Raw genomic sequence first — 16,384 nt, 5'->3', positions numbered from 1 at the left:
ATCTGGCAAGACTAGCACTGGAGAAGATACTAATCTATTCTTTAATTCTTGGAAACTTTCCTCGCATTTCTCGTCCCATTCAAACTTCTGGTTCTTCCTGGTGAGCTTTGTCAATGGTGTAGCTATCTTTGCAAAATTTTGCATAAATCTTCTGTAGTAACCTACCAATCCCATGAAACTTCTTACTTCAGTTAGTGTTTTTGGCCTCTCCCAGTTGATTATGGCTTCAATCTTTGCTGGATCCACTTCCACTCCTTTATTGCTAATCACGTGCCCAAGAAATCGTACTTCTTTTAACCAAAATTCACACTTGGAAAACTTTGCGTATAATTTCTCATGTCACAGTATCTCTAGAACTATCCTCAAATGCTCTGCATGCTCCTCTTCTGTTTTAGAATAGATCAAGATGTCGTCTATAAACACGATCACGAATTTATCCAAATACTTCTTAAACACTCGATTCATCAAATCCATGAAAGCTGCTGGTGCATTGGTTAATCCAAATGCCATCACTAGAAACTCATAATGCCCATATCTGGTTCTAAATATGATCTTTGGAATGTCTTCAGACTTGATCTTCAATTGATGATATCCGGATCGTAAATCAATTTTAGAGAACCATACAGCACCTCTCAATTGGTCAAACAAATCATCGATCATTGGTAACGGGTACTTGTTCTTAATGGTTAGCTTATTCAGTTCTCCATAGTCAATACACAGTCGCAGACTCCCGTCCTTTTTCTTGACAAGCAGTACTGGTGCGCCCCATGGGGATACACTGGGTCTTATAACTCCTTTCTCTAAAAGATCTTGCAGCTGAGTTGCCAATTCTTTCATCTCCATTGGTGCCATCCGGTACGGAGCTTTAGAAACTGGTTCTGTTCCGGGTGCTAGATCAATCGTAAATTCAATTTCTCTATCGGGAGGTAATCCTGGTAGATCTTCTGGAAAGACATCTGGAAACTTGTTGACAACTGGAATTGCTTCTAATGCTGAAACTGCTTTGCTGGTGTCTACCACATGGGCCAAATATGCTTCGCAATTCTGACGCAATAACTTCTTTACTTGAGCGATCGTTAAGAACTTCTTCTCTTGCCTATTCCCTCGAAATATCACCTTCTTCTTACTACCCAATGTCTCAAGTCTTACTTTCCTATTCTTACAATCAATCTGAGCGTTATTTTCTGACAACCAATCCATTCCTAAGATAACATCAAATTCTCCCAACTTAAAAGGTATCAAGTTGGCATAGAAATGATGTCCTCCTATCTCAATATCACACCTCGGGCACACTCGGTCGACGGAAACTCGATCCTTATTAGCTAACTCTATCGTTAATGCTTGTTCTAACAATTTAACTTCACAATGCAGTTTATCAACAAAACTTTGAGAAATAAATGACCTTGTAGCTCCAGAATCAAATAGAACTTTAGCATCTACGGAGTTGACTGGAAGCGTACCTGCAACCACGTCTAAACTCTGAACAACATCTTTCATAGTCATATTGAATGTCCGGGCCTTGGGCTAATTCTTTGCTGGTGCTCCCTTAATCCTTGGCATACCCTGAGAGGATGGTCCTGTAATCTGTGGTATATTTGTACCTTGAGCTTGTTCTTTACAGTTATTGGCGTAATGACCTGTCTTCCCGTACCGGAAACATATAACTTCTGGCATCTGATTGTGGCACTCATACGCATGATGTCCCTTCATATTGTACTTGTAGCACACAGAATTAGCTTTCCAAATCCCAGAATGTTTCCTGCCACAAAACTTGCAATCTGGCATTGGTGAACGATTCGGCCTCTGCTGATTGGAATTCTGAAAATGGTTGCCTTGTCCTCCATTTCCTGATTATGGTCTCTTGAATCCCACATTCCTATTACCCTGAAATCCTGGCCTTTTGTTGAAACGGCCCTGAAAATTACTTTACTGTTGACCTCCCTCTGAGGTTTCCATTTTCCTTTTCTTCCCATCCTTTCCTTTCTGAGACATATCACTCCTACTCTCAATCACCATTGCCTTCTGAACCACTGCCACATATGAAGTCAACTCAAACATGGCCACTCTATTCTGAATCCAAAACTTCAATCCCTGTTCAAACCTTCTGGCTTTCTTTTCATCCGTATCAACCTGGTCTGGCACGAACCTTGCTAACTCAGTAAACTTAGCTTCGTACTCAGCTATAGTAAGATCTCCCTGGGTCAAGTTCAAGAACTGGATCTCCATTTGATTCTTCATATACCTTGGGAAATATTTCTCCAGGAACAACTCTGTGAATCTCTCCCAAGTTATAAACTCACCCCCTTCCAATGCTCGCGTGGATTCCCACCAATAGTTCGCCTCGCCCTTCAAAAAGTAGCTTGCAAACTTGGTCTTCTGCTCAGTTCCTGCTTCGACTAATTCAAAAGCCTTTTCCATTTCCTTGAGCCATGCATTGGCTTCCACAGGATCAGCACTTCCCTTGAACTCAGGTGGCTTCACTGCTTAAAACTGCTTAAAAGTCACTGCAGGTGGTGCTGCTGCTTGCTGCTGTTATTGCTACTGCTGCTGTTGTTGTTACTGCTGCGTAAGATGTAACATCTGCTGATGCATCAGTCCCAACATCTAGACAATCGCTGGATCTATCCGACTCTCGGTACGATCCTCTCCTGAATTATTCCTTCTCTTTGGTGCCATTATTCTGGTAAGAAAACAAGCAACATATATAATAATCTGTCAAGCATTGTGTCAAATATGTAGCAATTCCTTAATATATCAAAATTCGCAAACAATATCTCTTCTCAAAATATCATAAACTTGCTACCATATTAACACAGGCGACATGATTATCACATAGTCCTGCTTATTATCTCGAGAATAATAACACAAAGAAAATTTACTCAGAGTTATCCAAACCTTTTAAATCCTTACCTGAAATCTTAACTAAACCAACAAAATAGCAGGGCAATGACACAAGGCCTAAGGTTAAACGCAAAACGGGAACCTAAACAACTTAACTATAACCCAGCCCAATAACCTAAATTTAATCCTATAAAAGCTAAACTACACGCGCATATTTTATGTGATATTCCTATGACTCATCTATGACAATCCTACGCCTGTTTCAGTGACTATAACCTGTGGCTCTGATACCAACCTGTGACGCCTTCCAAACCCGGGGTCTAGATTTGGGGGTCACTTGCCACTAAACTATAATAAAATAATCACAGCGGAATAATATAATAAATATGACCCCTTTACTTGCACTGGATCGATCACTGGTTATAGTATGAAACAGGCACTAGTACAAACCAAATGTTATTACAAACCATAAGTCTAATTAGTTTTACAACTTATTCCAAATTTATTACAAACCTTTATACTATTCAAGCGTCCCAAACTATCTACCTGGAAAACACACCAAACTATTTACAAGCGCTTGACCTCTAATCAAACCTGGAACTCAAGCCTGCTCCGGTTTAGCTGAAAGATTGGATTAATAAACAAGTATGAGCGAAAAGATGCTCAGTAAGTAATATAGAGTTTGTAAGTGGACAACAATAACAATATCTGAGTAAAATCAGAAGCTGATATAAACTTTAAAGTTTAAGCGGTTGTTTAATAAAATATAATTATGCACTATGTTGTTCCTGATGATCAGTCATGAAACAACACCGGTATCCTGCAGCCATACCGTAAATATAGGTATCGATATCCCGCAGCTATACCGTACCTATTGGATATCCATGAAGAAGGCATATATTCGCCTAGCAAGATATTACACTTTCGTATAATAACTCACGCTGGACCGGTGCCTCGGCCCCTTATACTAACCAAAAATCAATTCACAAAACAATTTTTGATTAAAGGAGTCGGATCAATGACATCCTTATCTATTCAACTCCCCATGTCACATGGTCCGGAGTTATCTCAACAACTGATGGCGAAATAACTAGAACAATTAGTTATTCGCTAATCTCAATTCAATGTTCCACTGTATAGAGTATATCTGGATAGTATAGTTATTCACTATCTATCAAATCAAAAGATTGGTTCTAGCAGCATGATTGCTAGAATACGAGAATGTTAATAAATATAGGAGTATTGATATTCAATATGCTATCAAAGTATTTATAAACAGTTCTTATATTTGAATATGTAAAACAATAAACTATTCTGAATTTAGAATAGGGGAGAATACTTGCCTTGTATGCTCAATAACTTTTCACTAAAACCCTGGCTTATAACTGCTGGCTATCAACTTCGTCTAGCACTTGACCACACTCTTTGCTACTCGATTCTATAAACAAAAGAACTATCTTAATTGATAGAACCAAACTCAATCGACGTAACTATACGTCTTGACATCTACCCGATCGTTTATAACTAACATGACATTTTAAAACTGTAACAGGTAGCATGTATATCACGTAACACGTAATCATGGCATTCGTATAACATGTACTCACATATTTCATGTAACACATAAGGTAGATCATTAAGAGGTATGTCTCAGTGCGTTCAGAATGAAAATTAGATCAATATTAGCATTTATCGATCAAATACCGACTCAAACTGATCCACAATTCAAATGACATTGCAATACAAAAGAAATTAGGACTCAAATGTATTTTTATTGGAAGCGCAATATTTTTCTGAGTCTGTACGCGTTCGTTTTGTATTAAACGGACGAATGGTTTAATTATTATGAATAAAATAAGAAATAAATAGATTTATATCAATTAATAATAATATTAATTTATTTTTAAATACCAAAATATAATTTTTAAAACCTAAAAATAATTTTTAGCAATTATTTGAATTAATTATAAATAATTTATATTTATTGAACTATTTATAAATAAAATTAATTGATTAATTGATTTTTAATCAATTAATTAAATTTATAAATAATTAACTAAAATAAACTATAAATAATTAAATCAAATTGTATTTTTGAAAATAATTAAAGAAAATAATTTTAGGAATTTAAAATAATTAAGAAAATAATTTTTAGTATTTAAGTAATTATTAAATGATTTTTGAAAACAAATTAAATGATTTTTAAAAGTAAGAAAATGAATTTTGAAAAAAGAAATTAATAAAAACAGGTTTTCAGATGGCAGTCTCCTTTTCCACAAGATCAAACGGCGGAAATGGGCTGTGGGGAAGCTGCCGGAGACGGATGAACGTGGCCGGAATCTGGGGATGAACCCATAAACCGGCGAACGTCACCGTTTTCCGATCAGCCCCCAACCAAGCCCAAAATCATCCCCAAACAGCTCGGTTTCGACACCAATCGTTTCCCCAATATTTCTGCTACTAAAAATCCACCAGAATCATGCCATAACTCCTCAGAATCTCATATTCGGATCAAAGCTTCGAAGAACACCGGCAAAAATCCGGCGAAACTTGAACTCACAAAATTCTCAACCAAAATTCGAGTTTTACATACCAAAATAAAGCTTATGATGTCTATAATCCGATACAACAATCAAAACAACTAGCATCAACACATATTAACCGGAAAATCAAATCAAAAATTCGGTGAAACTAAAAACTCGATTATAACATTCTGGGAATCAAATAACACATATTTATAATCAAAACGACTGTAAACCATCATCTAAAGCTATCTATAACATCAGAATCAATCAAAAATTATTCTAAATCAAAAACGAATTCAAGCCTCAAGAACACAAAATTGATTTTTCAATTTACCTAACCTCAGATCGTGATTCTGGTATCAAAAGATCGGGCTTGAAACAAGGATCGTTTTGGTTACAAGAGCATCAACAGAGGATTCCTACAACTCCCAAAATCACTCATTCTTTGTTCTTGAAGAAATTTTACCCCCAAAATTTTTCTTGATTTTTGGTTTTTAATGGAAAAATAAAATGAAATAAAAGGATTAATGGGCTATTTATATTTTCTGAAAAATAAATACCCCAAAATCAATCTAGGGTGTTTTATTCCCATAATTAAAATAATTAAGCCCCAAAATGATAATTACGGGGAATAGCTTTAAAAACGATAAAATACAAAATTAATGTCAAAATTTCCCAAAAATTGTGAATAATTCAAAAATACAAAAATAAAGGGTATTTGAAGTACGAATAATTTTATAAAAATAAAAACATCAATTTTGTGGGGTTTGTCGTCCCGGTGGGGTCCCGGTTCGTTGATTTTTGAAAAACGGAAACGATCCCTAAATTACTAGAAAATCCCGATAACATATAAAATACATTCAAACGCACATAAAATCAAATAAAATAGGTATCTTAATAAAGACACTAATAATTATGCATCCTGTTTGCAGATAAGTTCATATAATTGCAATTTAAACATATTTTTAATCAATCGAGAATTTTGCTGGCCCGTACAGAAACACACATAACAGTTATAACATCTCATATCATAGCAACAATTACTTTAACTTTATAAAACACACAATATTTATTTAACATATAATATTCACATAATTTTCCCGGATATTACACTAATGCTACTTCACTGGACAAGACATTGATAAATGAGTCTTTTCCCGATGAGCAGTTATTTGGAGTGCAAGAGGAAAAACCGTGGTTCACAGATATTGTGAATTACCTTGTGAGAAATGTCATGCCTCCCGACTTATCGTACGCTCAAAGGAAGAAGTTTTTACATAAAGTAAAGTGGTATATGTGCGATGAGCCATTTCTTTTTTGACAAGGAGCTGAACAAATCATCAGGAGATGTATTCCTTTCAGTGAAATGGGGGGGGGATCTTGCGATATTGCCACTCAACGGATTATGGAGGACATTATGGTGGAGAAAAGACAACAGCTCGTATTCTTCAAGCAGGGTTCTTTCGGCCAACTTTATTTAAAGATGTTCATCAGTTCATTTTAAAATGTGATCGATGTCAATGTGTGGGTAATATGTCTAAGAGGGATGAGATGCCTCTTAATATGCTTCTCAAGGTTAAAGTCTTCGATGTTTGGGGAATTGACTTCATGAGGCCATTTGTCTCATATTGTAACAATCAGTATATCTTTTTGGCGGTTGATTATGTGTCAAAATGGGTTGAAGTTAAGGCATTGCCAACGAATGATGCAAAAGTGGTGCTTAATTTTCTTCACAAGCAGATATTTACAAGGTTTGGAACTCCAAGAGTCATAATCAGTGATGAGGGGTCACATTTTTACAACCGCAAGTTCACCGCTATGATGCAAAGGTATAATGTAAATCTTCCCATTGCTACAGCTTATTATCCTCAGACAAATGGTCAAGCTGAGGTGTCTAACAGAGAGATCAAGCGCATTATGGAGAAAGTTGTGTCTCAATCAAGAAAAGATTGGTCTTTGAAGCTTGACGAGGCTGTTTGGGCGTATATAACCGCATACAATACTCCGTTAGGAATTTCGAGGTTCCAGTTGGTTTATGGTAAGGGGTGTCATTTGCCGGTGAAGCTCGAGCATAAGGCATATTGGGCTTTGAAGAAATTGAATCTGGATTTGGATGCAGCTGGTAAGAAGAGGATGCTTCAATTAAATTAGCTCGACGAGATTTGACTTCAAACTTATGAGAACAACAAAATATATAAGGAGATAATCAAGATGTGGCACGATCGGGGTCTAGTGCTCAAATCATTTGTTCCGAGACAACAAGTTCTTTTGTTCAACTCTCGTCTCCATCTTTTTCCTGGAAAGTTGAAGTCAAGATGGTCAGGGTCGTTCGTTGTCAAAACTGTGTTTTCACATGGAGCGGTGGAGATTTTTGAGAATGATTCGGGCCAAGTATTCAAGGTAAATGGTCCGAGGTTGAAGCATTACTATGGTGACACGGCAAACTGCGAGGTGGTTAGTGTCATTTTGTTGTCTGTTTGATCTCGAGTTTTTACATCAAGCTAACGACGTAAAGCAAGCGCTTCTTGGGAGGCAACCCAAGTTTGTTGTACATTAGTAAGTAGAGGAAGCAAGAAGAAAAGAGAAAATCACAAAAAAATCAGAAAAAAAGAAAAATTCAGGGCCAACTTCAAAAGCCAGGCGCGTCCGCGCTGATCTAGCATGCGGCCGCGCAGAAATTACAGAGACATGGCGTGCCCGCAATAATCTAGCGCGCAGCCGCGCCGATTTGGCAGAAGCAGAGTGCGCCTGCACTGTCCTAGCGTGCGGCCGTGCCGAGGTCTCGACTCAGAAAAATAAAAATAGCAGTTTTAAAGAGGAAAAATGGGATTTTTGCTACAAAATCAATTCCTACCCGAATTTTTACTCTCCCACATACCAAATTTCCCTCTCTAAATCAAACCCATTATTCCCACTATTCCCATAATCAAATCCCATTTCTATTCCATATATAATTCTCTTTTCACCACCTATAAATACATACACTTATACACAAACTTCTTCACCACTTCATAAATTTCTCAAACATAAATTCTCTCTCAAACACAAACTCTTATTCTCTCTACTCAATTCCAATGGCACCCAAGAGAAAAAGAACACAAGTAAGCAGCAACACTACCGATTCTTCGAGTGTGGGTGGTATGAGGCCGAGGTTTTCTACTCCCGAGGCTGAAGCGGAGCATACGAGGCTTCTATCGAAGCCTATCATCAAGAAGAAAGGTTTTCTGCCATCGGGAAAGGATGGTAAGTTGTTGGAGATGATTCTGTAGATGGGCTAGGTTACTTCTTGCGAGGCACCCGTTGTTGTGCCCATGAGTGTTGTTCGCGAGTTCTATGCGAATACGAAGGGTGAGAAGAATGGCTTCACGGTGGTGTGAGGGATGACTGTGGAGTATAGTGCCGATGCTATTAGGAGAGTGATTGAGCAGCCCGCGAGGAAGTCCGGGCAGGACACTTGGAATGATAAGACTCCAGAGGACTTTGATCTGGAACTTATTGTTGCTACACTATGCATGCCTGACACATATTGGAAGATCAAGAGGGGCACTACTGAGTACTCTACGTTCCCGGCTTCCAGCATGAATAGGTTTGCCCGTGCATGGAACGCGTTTATTTGTGCTAACATCATGCCATCTTCGCATGTGCATGAGATTACTGTGGAGCATGCACGGCTATTGTGGGGCATTCTTCAGGGCGATTATGTGGATTTTGGGATGGTGATTTATCAGGGTATTCTGAAGTTCTTGAGGGGGAGTACCACGGGGTCTATACCATATGCATCCGTTGTGACGAAATTGTGCGTGGCAGTTGGTGTTCATTGGCCAGCACATGAGCAGTTGCAGATCCCGAGTGCTTCTATTGACAACACTACTTTGGCTATGATGCAAGAGTGGGATGGAGACAAGCCCGATCTGAAGGGGCTTGGTTATACTTTTGACCATCTACCTGGTGGGAGGCCAGCTGCTGGGGCAACCCAGACGAGCAGGACTGCTTGGAGATCTCATGTAGGAGATGAGGCGGGGCCATCGCAGCAAGCACATGAGGAGGAGGAAGGAGCTGATGTTGGAGCTGGTATGAGCATTGCACAATATAGGTGTCTGGCTAGGAGGATGGATGCGATGCATGACATCCACAGCAGGTTTGCATGTGATCTCACCCAGGGATTGGGGACAGCTTTCAGAGCCACCGGTGTTGACATCCAGTGGCCAGTATTTAGTGAGGACTTCGTGTATCCACCTCCAGACATGCCTGACACTCCACCCATTGAGGGTGAGGATCCTGATTCAGATTAGGTATGCTTGATTCCTTACTATTACCTTCACTGAGGACAGTGAATATTTTAAGTTTGGGGGTAGTAGTTGAAGGAATATGTTTCTGTGAGTAACATATAGTTTGCATATTCATGATAGTTTAGTTCATATAGTTTCATATTTTGCCATGTAGTTTTTTTTTATTTTATTTTTGGTAGTTTTTTTTGTTAGTTTGTTTATGTAGTTTCATGCATTTGCATAATAACATGATCCCTTAGATAATTTTTCCGATTGACTTGTGATATTGATGCTAGTGTAGTGATGTCATATTTAGTGATGTTAAGTCTTATCGAATTGATTTGCATGCTAGAGATAACTGTATTTCACTAAGTCTTATAGGTTGCTAAAGTACTAGATCATGGTCATGGTTTGTTTGTTTGTCGAGGTTTAATCACTTGTTTATATTTAGAATTTAGGATATTCTTTTAATAATAAATTATCATGGATTTTTAGAAATTGGAGAAAAATTGGATTTCATTGCTAGTTATGTTGGCTAGGTGTCAAATGACTAGTAGCTGGCTCATATTTATATGAGTAGTCTAGGGTTGAACGAGATGGAGCGAAACGCACTCGTTCAGAAATTATGAAAAAAATAGAAAGAAAGAAAAAAGAAGAAGAAGAAGAAAAGTAAGTAAGTGTTATGTATAATTGATCACGAGTGGGCTCTTTAGTTCTCGAGTTATTAAGTTCTTAAGGGACTTTGTGCCTAGTGACCTAAGGCTTTTATAGTCTGGGATCCGCTAACCTAACGCTCGCTACATGGGTACTATTGTATAAGTCTTTTGTGGACCTCACTCATTGCACGATCAAATAAGCATAAGTGTGTTATTTTGTTTGAATAAAAGCATGAATCCATATAAAACTCCAATATAAGAATTGAAGTGTTATAAGTTATTTTGAGTCTAGCTTTTTTTCTTTATATAACCTTGTGATCGCTTTGATAAATAGTGAGTCATGATTATTGATCTAGTGGTGATAGTATATCTGTAAGCAGTTGCACACACACACGTCTCTGGTTTGTAGATTAATTTGTGAGGTTTGATTGATCTTATGTGAATAACTGTATTTGTTGAGATGTTGCTTGTTGATTGGTTTAGTTATTCTATTGGGATGGATTGCATTCATTTAGTTGCATTCATGCATTTTTATTTCTTGTTCTTTGAGTCTGTTTATGCTTGAGGACAAGCATCGATTCAAGTTTGGGGGTATGTTGAGTGGCATTTATGACATTTTATTACGCTCCATAAAGCTTTGAGTTGGTGTAAATGCACTCAATTTGTTGGTGTTTTAATGTGTTTTCTAGTGTTTTTGCATTTTAGGCATTATTCTAAGAATCAGGTGAATTAGCATTGTTTTGGTGCTAATATGGTGTTAGGATTATGTCCAAAGAATAAAGCTCCAAAAGCCAACTCGATTGCAGCAGGAATTAAAGAAATTAAGAAGTTTTTCCAGAAGCACGGCACGCCCGTGCTGGTCTAACGCATGCCCGCGCCCATTTTTCAAAAAGCCAGCGCGCCCGCGGTGATGAAGCGCGCGCCCGCGCCGGGTCGGGATTCCAGAATCCTGATTCTAATTGATTTACAATTGGAGGACTTCTATCTTGCATGGGCTGCTATATATACTTAAATAAAGGACATTTTCTAGGGAGATGGATATATCAGAGCACAAGGAGAGCCGTAAGAAGACCGTGTTAGCACGATTCAAAGAAGACGAAGAAGATCTTGTTTTTACTTGTGAATCTTTGTTCTAAGTTGTAACTTGGATGCTAGTTTTCTTATTCGTGAACCTTACTCTTGTTTCGTACTTGGTTTTATTATTTATTCAATATAAAGACTACGTTTATTATAACATACTTTCATCGGAACCCACGTTGATGATGAGTCCGGTTATGGGCTAATCGTTATCGTGGGGTTTTTTAGCAGATTTATTTATGGATTTCTTTAGTTAATTTGTTTCGTACCTTAGTGTGTGGTGATTGTATGATAACCTAGTATTGGTTGTGCTTATTTGTCTTATGAGCGTCGCGAACTTATAAGATAGCGTGTTAATCTTTAATGAAGCGACAGTGAATTTAAGGATTTAAAACTTGCCATGCTAGCATAGGTTCATGTGTTTTTGTTATGCATGATTCGTAGGTAATTTTAACCATATTACTTGCCCTATGTAATCACGATAGATAAGTTGTGCTTTAAACCTTTATGTTTTCAAATTCTATAGACATATATGGTCTCAATATAATTGGTGTATATTCAGCTTCTATCTACTTTTTGGATGTCTGGTAGTATGGTATTCGTGCAACGAAAGTTGGCGTTTATCAGTTTCGTGTTATCTGATTAGTGTCATCACCATTACATGCTAAGGTTAAGAACAATAAAGCTATTGAATGAAGTATTTAATGAAGTTAGAATCCCATGTTTTTCATATATATATTAATTCAACTATTCTTATTCTTTTAGTTATAATTGTTAGTTTAATTCTTAGTTATAATGAAAAAACCCAATTTTTTATTCGTCTTAGCATTGAATAATAGCCATATCATTGGTGCATAAGTGCATAAATTAATTAGTTAACCAAAGTCAGTCTTTATGGGAACGAACAAAAAATAATTCTATATTATTTGCGAACGCGTATACTTGCGTGTATTATTAGCGCGTGTTTAGCGACTAACACCCGCCATGGCCACGCCGTGGGGAAAGCTCCTGTGGTCAAAGGAGACACCCAGGATGTTCACGGCCAAACTAACGGAAGGGACCTTCGAATCACTCCGCGGCGCTTGGAATACTCTGATGATATCGAGCCTATTGTGGAGATTATCGATGAGGATACTGATAGGAGAGAGAGGCCTCGTATCGATAATCAGGTTGTCCCACATCCGCATAGGTATGGGCGTACGATGGACGAGTATTGTCGTGCGGAGAATATCCAGAACCAAGATGAGGAAAGAAGAGATCTTTTAACCCTGAAGAAAAGACTTGGCATAAGGTTGGAAGATGATGATTTGAGGATGTTGTTGTTGGAAAGGCAGAAAGAAGGTAACGTCAGAGAAGTGAGGCCCCATGATACAACGTGTGTGCCCCCTACATACCCAGGGGATGGAAGGGCGCGGCACCGTGAACATGAGCGTTCCCCTCCATGTGGAAGATTTGGAAGTTATGGCCGGGGTTACCAAAGGAACGACCGAGGGAGGATGGAATATCAGCAGAGAAGGGCGTCATATCACGGAAGGCGTGAGGGCTTGCCCTCAAATGAAGAAGCACCCATCGTTGTTCCTATAGCCTCACACAGTGTCACAGGTAATGGATCGAGGACGTGTCTTCATGGTGGAGACGACATCCTAATTTAAGAAAAGCTACAAAACAATGATGAAGCCCCGAGATGTGACCAAGAGATACCTCATGTACAAGGGGAGGTTCTGAATCAGGATGATAATATACCATAACTGCAGCCTCAAGGCGAGGGGCGGAAGGATCCACCGATACACCCGGGGGGTAACCAGAGGGAACAGCAGCAACCCCAACAACTTAATGCACAAACCATAACTAGAGTTGGAACGTTTAATGTGGATGATCTTAAGAGGTTGCTCAACCATCTTGAAGGAGGAAGGGTCACAACAACTATGCAAGCCCCATCCCCCTTCTCTGTTGTAGTAAGGGAAGCACAGTTACCCATTGGATATAGAAACACAGCCAATGACTTGAGTTTTCATGGAAACTCTGACCCCGTGGAGTTCTTGGGACGTTTTAACATAGAAATGGATGTATATCAAGTACCTGATTTGGCTTTGTGTCATCTTCTGGCAGCCACCATTAGAGAAGGTGCTCAACGGTGGTTCCAGAAATTTGATCCAAGAATTATCACGTCATGGGAACAAATGAAAACCTTGTTTTTGACTCAGTTTCAAGCTGCGGAGAAGTATACTCCACCTGTTACCACACTAGCAAATTTGAAATAGAAGGAAGGAGAAAGCTTGACCTAATACTTGTTAAGTCGTATTTATATCCATTTACAATGCATCGTAAAGGCTCGAAATGCTATTTTTTACTCAAGTTGTTTGTATATTTGATGTAGTGTTTTGCATTTCAGGGCATAGATGAAGGAAGAAGGAGATTAGCATTGTTTTGGTGCTAAATTGGTATTAGGAAGGTGCCTCGGATGATTGCTCATTGATCGCCAAAAAAAAACTAGCTAACAAATAGAAGTCAAAAAGTTTTTCCAGAAGGTCAGCGCGCACGCGCTGTATTAGCGCGCGCCCGCCCTGATTATCAGAATTACAGCGCGCCCGCGCTGGGATAGCGCGCGCCCGTGCCAAGTCATTTTCCAGAAATCCTGATTCAAGTAGAAAATTGATTTCCTGGACTTCTCTTCTGATTGGGCAGCTATATAATGACTCTTTAAAGACGTTTTTCATAACGGAGACTAAGGAGAAGACGGCGAGAAGACCTAGGAGCACAAATACAACAAAGGAGAAGAAAAGCTTGTTTATACTTGTGATTCTTTGATTGAGTTGTAATATTAGATGCTAGTTTTCTTGTTTGTTGAACCTATTATTCTTGATTACGTACTTTGATCATTTAATCACTTTATAAAGACTTAGTTTATTATACCATGCTTTCATCGGAACTCACGATGATGATGAGTTCGGTTATGAACTAATCTTTATCGTTGGGTTCTAGCGGATTTACTTATAGATTTCAATAGTTAATTTATTTCTATATCTTAGTGTGTGGTGATTGTATGATATCCTAGTATTGGTTGTGCTTATTCATCTTATGAGCATCGCGAACTTATAAGATAGTGTGTTAATCTCTATTGAAGCGAAAATGAATATAGGGGTTTAGAACTTGCCATGCTAGCATAGGTTCATGTATTTGTTATGCATGATTCGTAGGTAATTTTAACCATCTTACTTGCCCTATGTAATCACGATAGATAACTTGCGCATTAAACCATTATATTGTCAAATTCTATAGACATATAGGGTCTCAGTATAATTGGTGTCTATTCAGCTTTTATCTTTTTGTGGATGTCTGGTAGTAGGGTATTCGTACAATGAGAGTTGGCGTTTACTAGGTTTATGTTATCTGGTTAGTTGTCATCACCATTGAATGCTAAGGTTAAGAATAATGACTTTGAATGAAGTAGTAATGAAGTTAGAATCTCATGTTTGTCTCGTATAAGTAATTCAACTCTCTTATTCTCTTAGTTAATGTTATTTAGTATAATCTCTTAGTTAATTGTAATTATAACAATCTCAACTTGTTATTATCTTAGCATTGAATAATAACCATATCATTGTTGCATAAGTGCATAAATTGAACTTAACCTAAACCAGTCTCTGTGGGAACGAACTAGAAAGAATTTTATATTACTTGTGAACGCATTTACTTATGTGTAAAATTAGCATGTAAACTCATCCTAACAAGTTTTTGGCACCGCTGCCGGGGACTCGTGATTTATTTTTAGTTTATGTGCTTGACATCAGTGGTCGTTAAAGTTCACTGACTCGGATATTTTACTTATTTTCTTATTGCTTTTTCAGGTACTCTAGAGAGCGTGTATGCTAACACGTTCTCGATCTCTCAAGAGAACACTGAATAAAGCGAAAGAAGTTGCAAAAGTAGTAGAAGAAGTTCTTGTTGGGGAGAAAGTAGAAGAAGAAGCGATCATTGTAATGGGAGAACCAGTAGCAAATCCGAAAGCTTTGATGGACTACTCTCAACTGAAGATCAATGATATTCAGTCTAGCATTGTCAAACCATCCATTGTGGCTAACACTTTTGAAATCAAAGCTAGCACGATTCAGATGGTGCAGAACTCAGTCCAGTTTGGGGGTTCTCCAATGGAAGATCCTAACATGCATATTAGAGATTTCATCGAGATCTTAGACACTTTCAAATTCAACAACGTTTCTGAAGATGCTGTTAAACTGAGGCTTTTCCCATTCTCTCTGAGGGATAAAGCTAAGTGTTGGTTGCATTCTCTGCCATCAGGATTTATTACTACATGGGAAGATCTTGCTCAAAAGTTTCTTACTAAATTCTTCCCTATGGCAAAGACAGCTGCAATCAGAAACGCTCTTACTCAATTTGCGCAGCCATCGGGAGAGTCTTTATGTGAAGCTTGGGATCGTTATAAGGAGATTCTTAAAAAGTGTCATCGTCATGGGATGCCTGAATGGATGATTATCAATTGCTTTTATAATGGTTTGGGAGCACAATCTAGACCTATGCTTGGTGCAGCATCAGGTGGAGCTTTATGGGCTAAGAGCTACGATGAAGCTTATGAGTTGATTGAACTAATGGCTGCTAATAAATACCAGAACCCTTCTCAGAGACTACCTCAAGGCAAGGTAGCAGGAATTCTGGAGGTGGATGCAGCTACTGCTATATCTGTGCAGCTTAAGGCTTTAACAATGAAGGTGGATTCTTTGGATAATTATGGGGTGAATCAGATCACTAGTGTTTGTGAGCTTTGTGCTGGTGTGCATGAGACAGAGCAGTGTGCTATTTTTAGTGAATCAGCTCAGTTCGTGAGCAACTTTCAGAGGTCGCAGCAACCAGTTCCAGTCACCTATCATCCCAACAACCGTAATCATCCTAACTTCAGTTGGAGCAACACTCAGAATGTGGTACAACAGCCTTATCAGTAGTATGCAGCAAAGTAACACAACCCCCTGGTTTTCAACCACCGCAATATGCAAGACAACAA

The 16,384-nt window shown here is 38.4% G+C and overlaps 1 non-coding gene across 1 annotated transcript; it reads right to left on the bottom strand.

Annotated features, from left to right (window-relative positions):
* Positions 1–15,737: 15,737 nt before the first annotated feature.
* On the bottom strand, positions 15,738–15,844 carry LOC141687741 (small nucleolar RNA R71). Its single transcript, XR_012561225.1, has one exon. It is a non-coding gene; the product is annotated as a small nucleolar RNA R71 (small nucleolar RNA).
* Positions 15,845–16,384: the final 540 nt, after the last annotated feature.

The sequence above is a fragment of the Apium graveolens genome, chromosome 9 (assembly GCF_009905375.1).
Source record: "Apium graveolens cultivar Ventura chromosome 9, ASM990537v1, whole genome shotgun sequence".
NCBI lineage: Eukaryota > Viridiplantae > Streptophyta > Magnoliopsida > Apiales > Apiaceae > Apium > Apium graveolens.
This window is presented reverse-complemented; position numbering and strand designations above follow the sequence as displayed.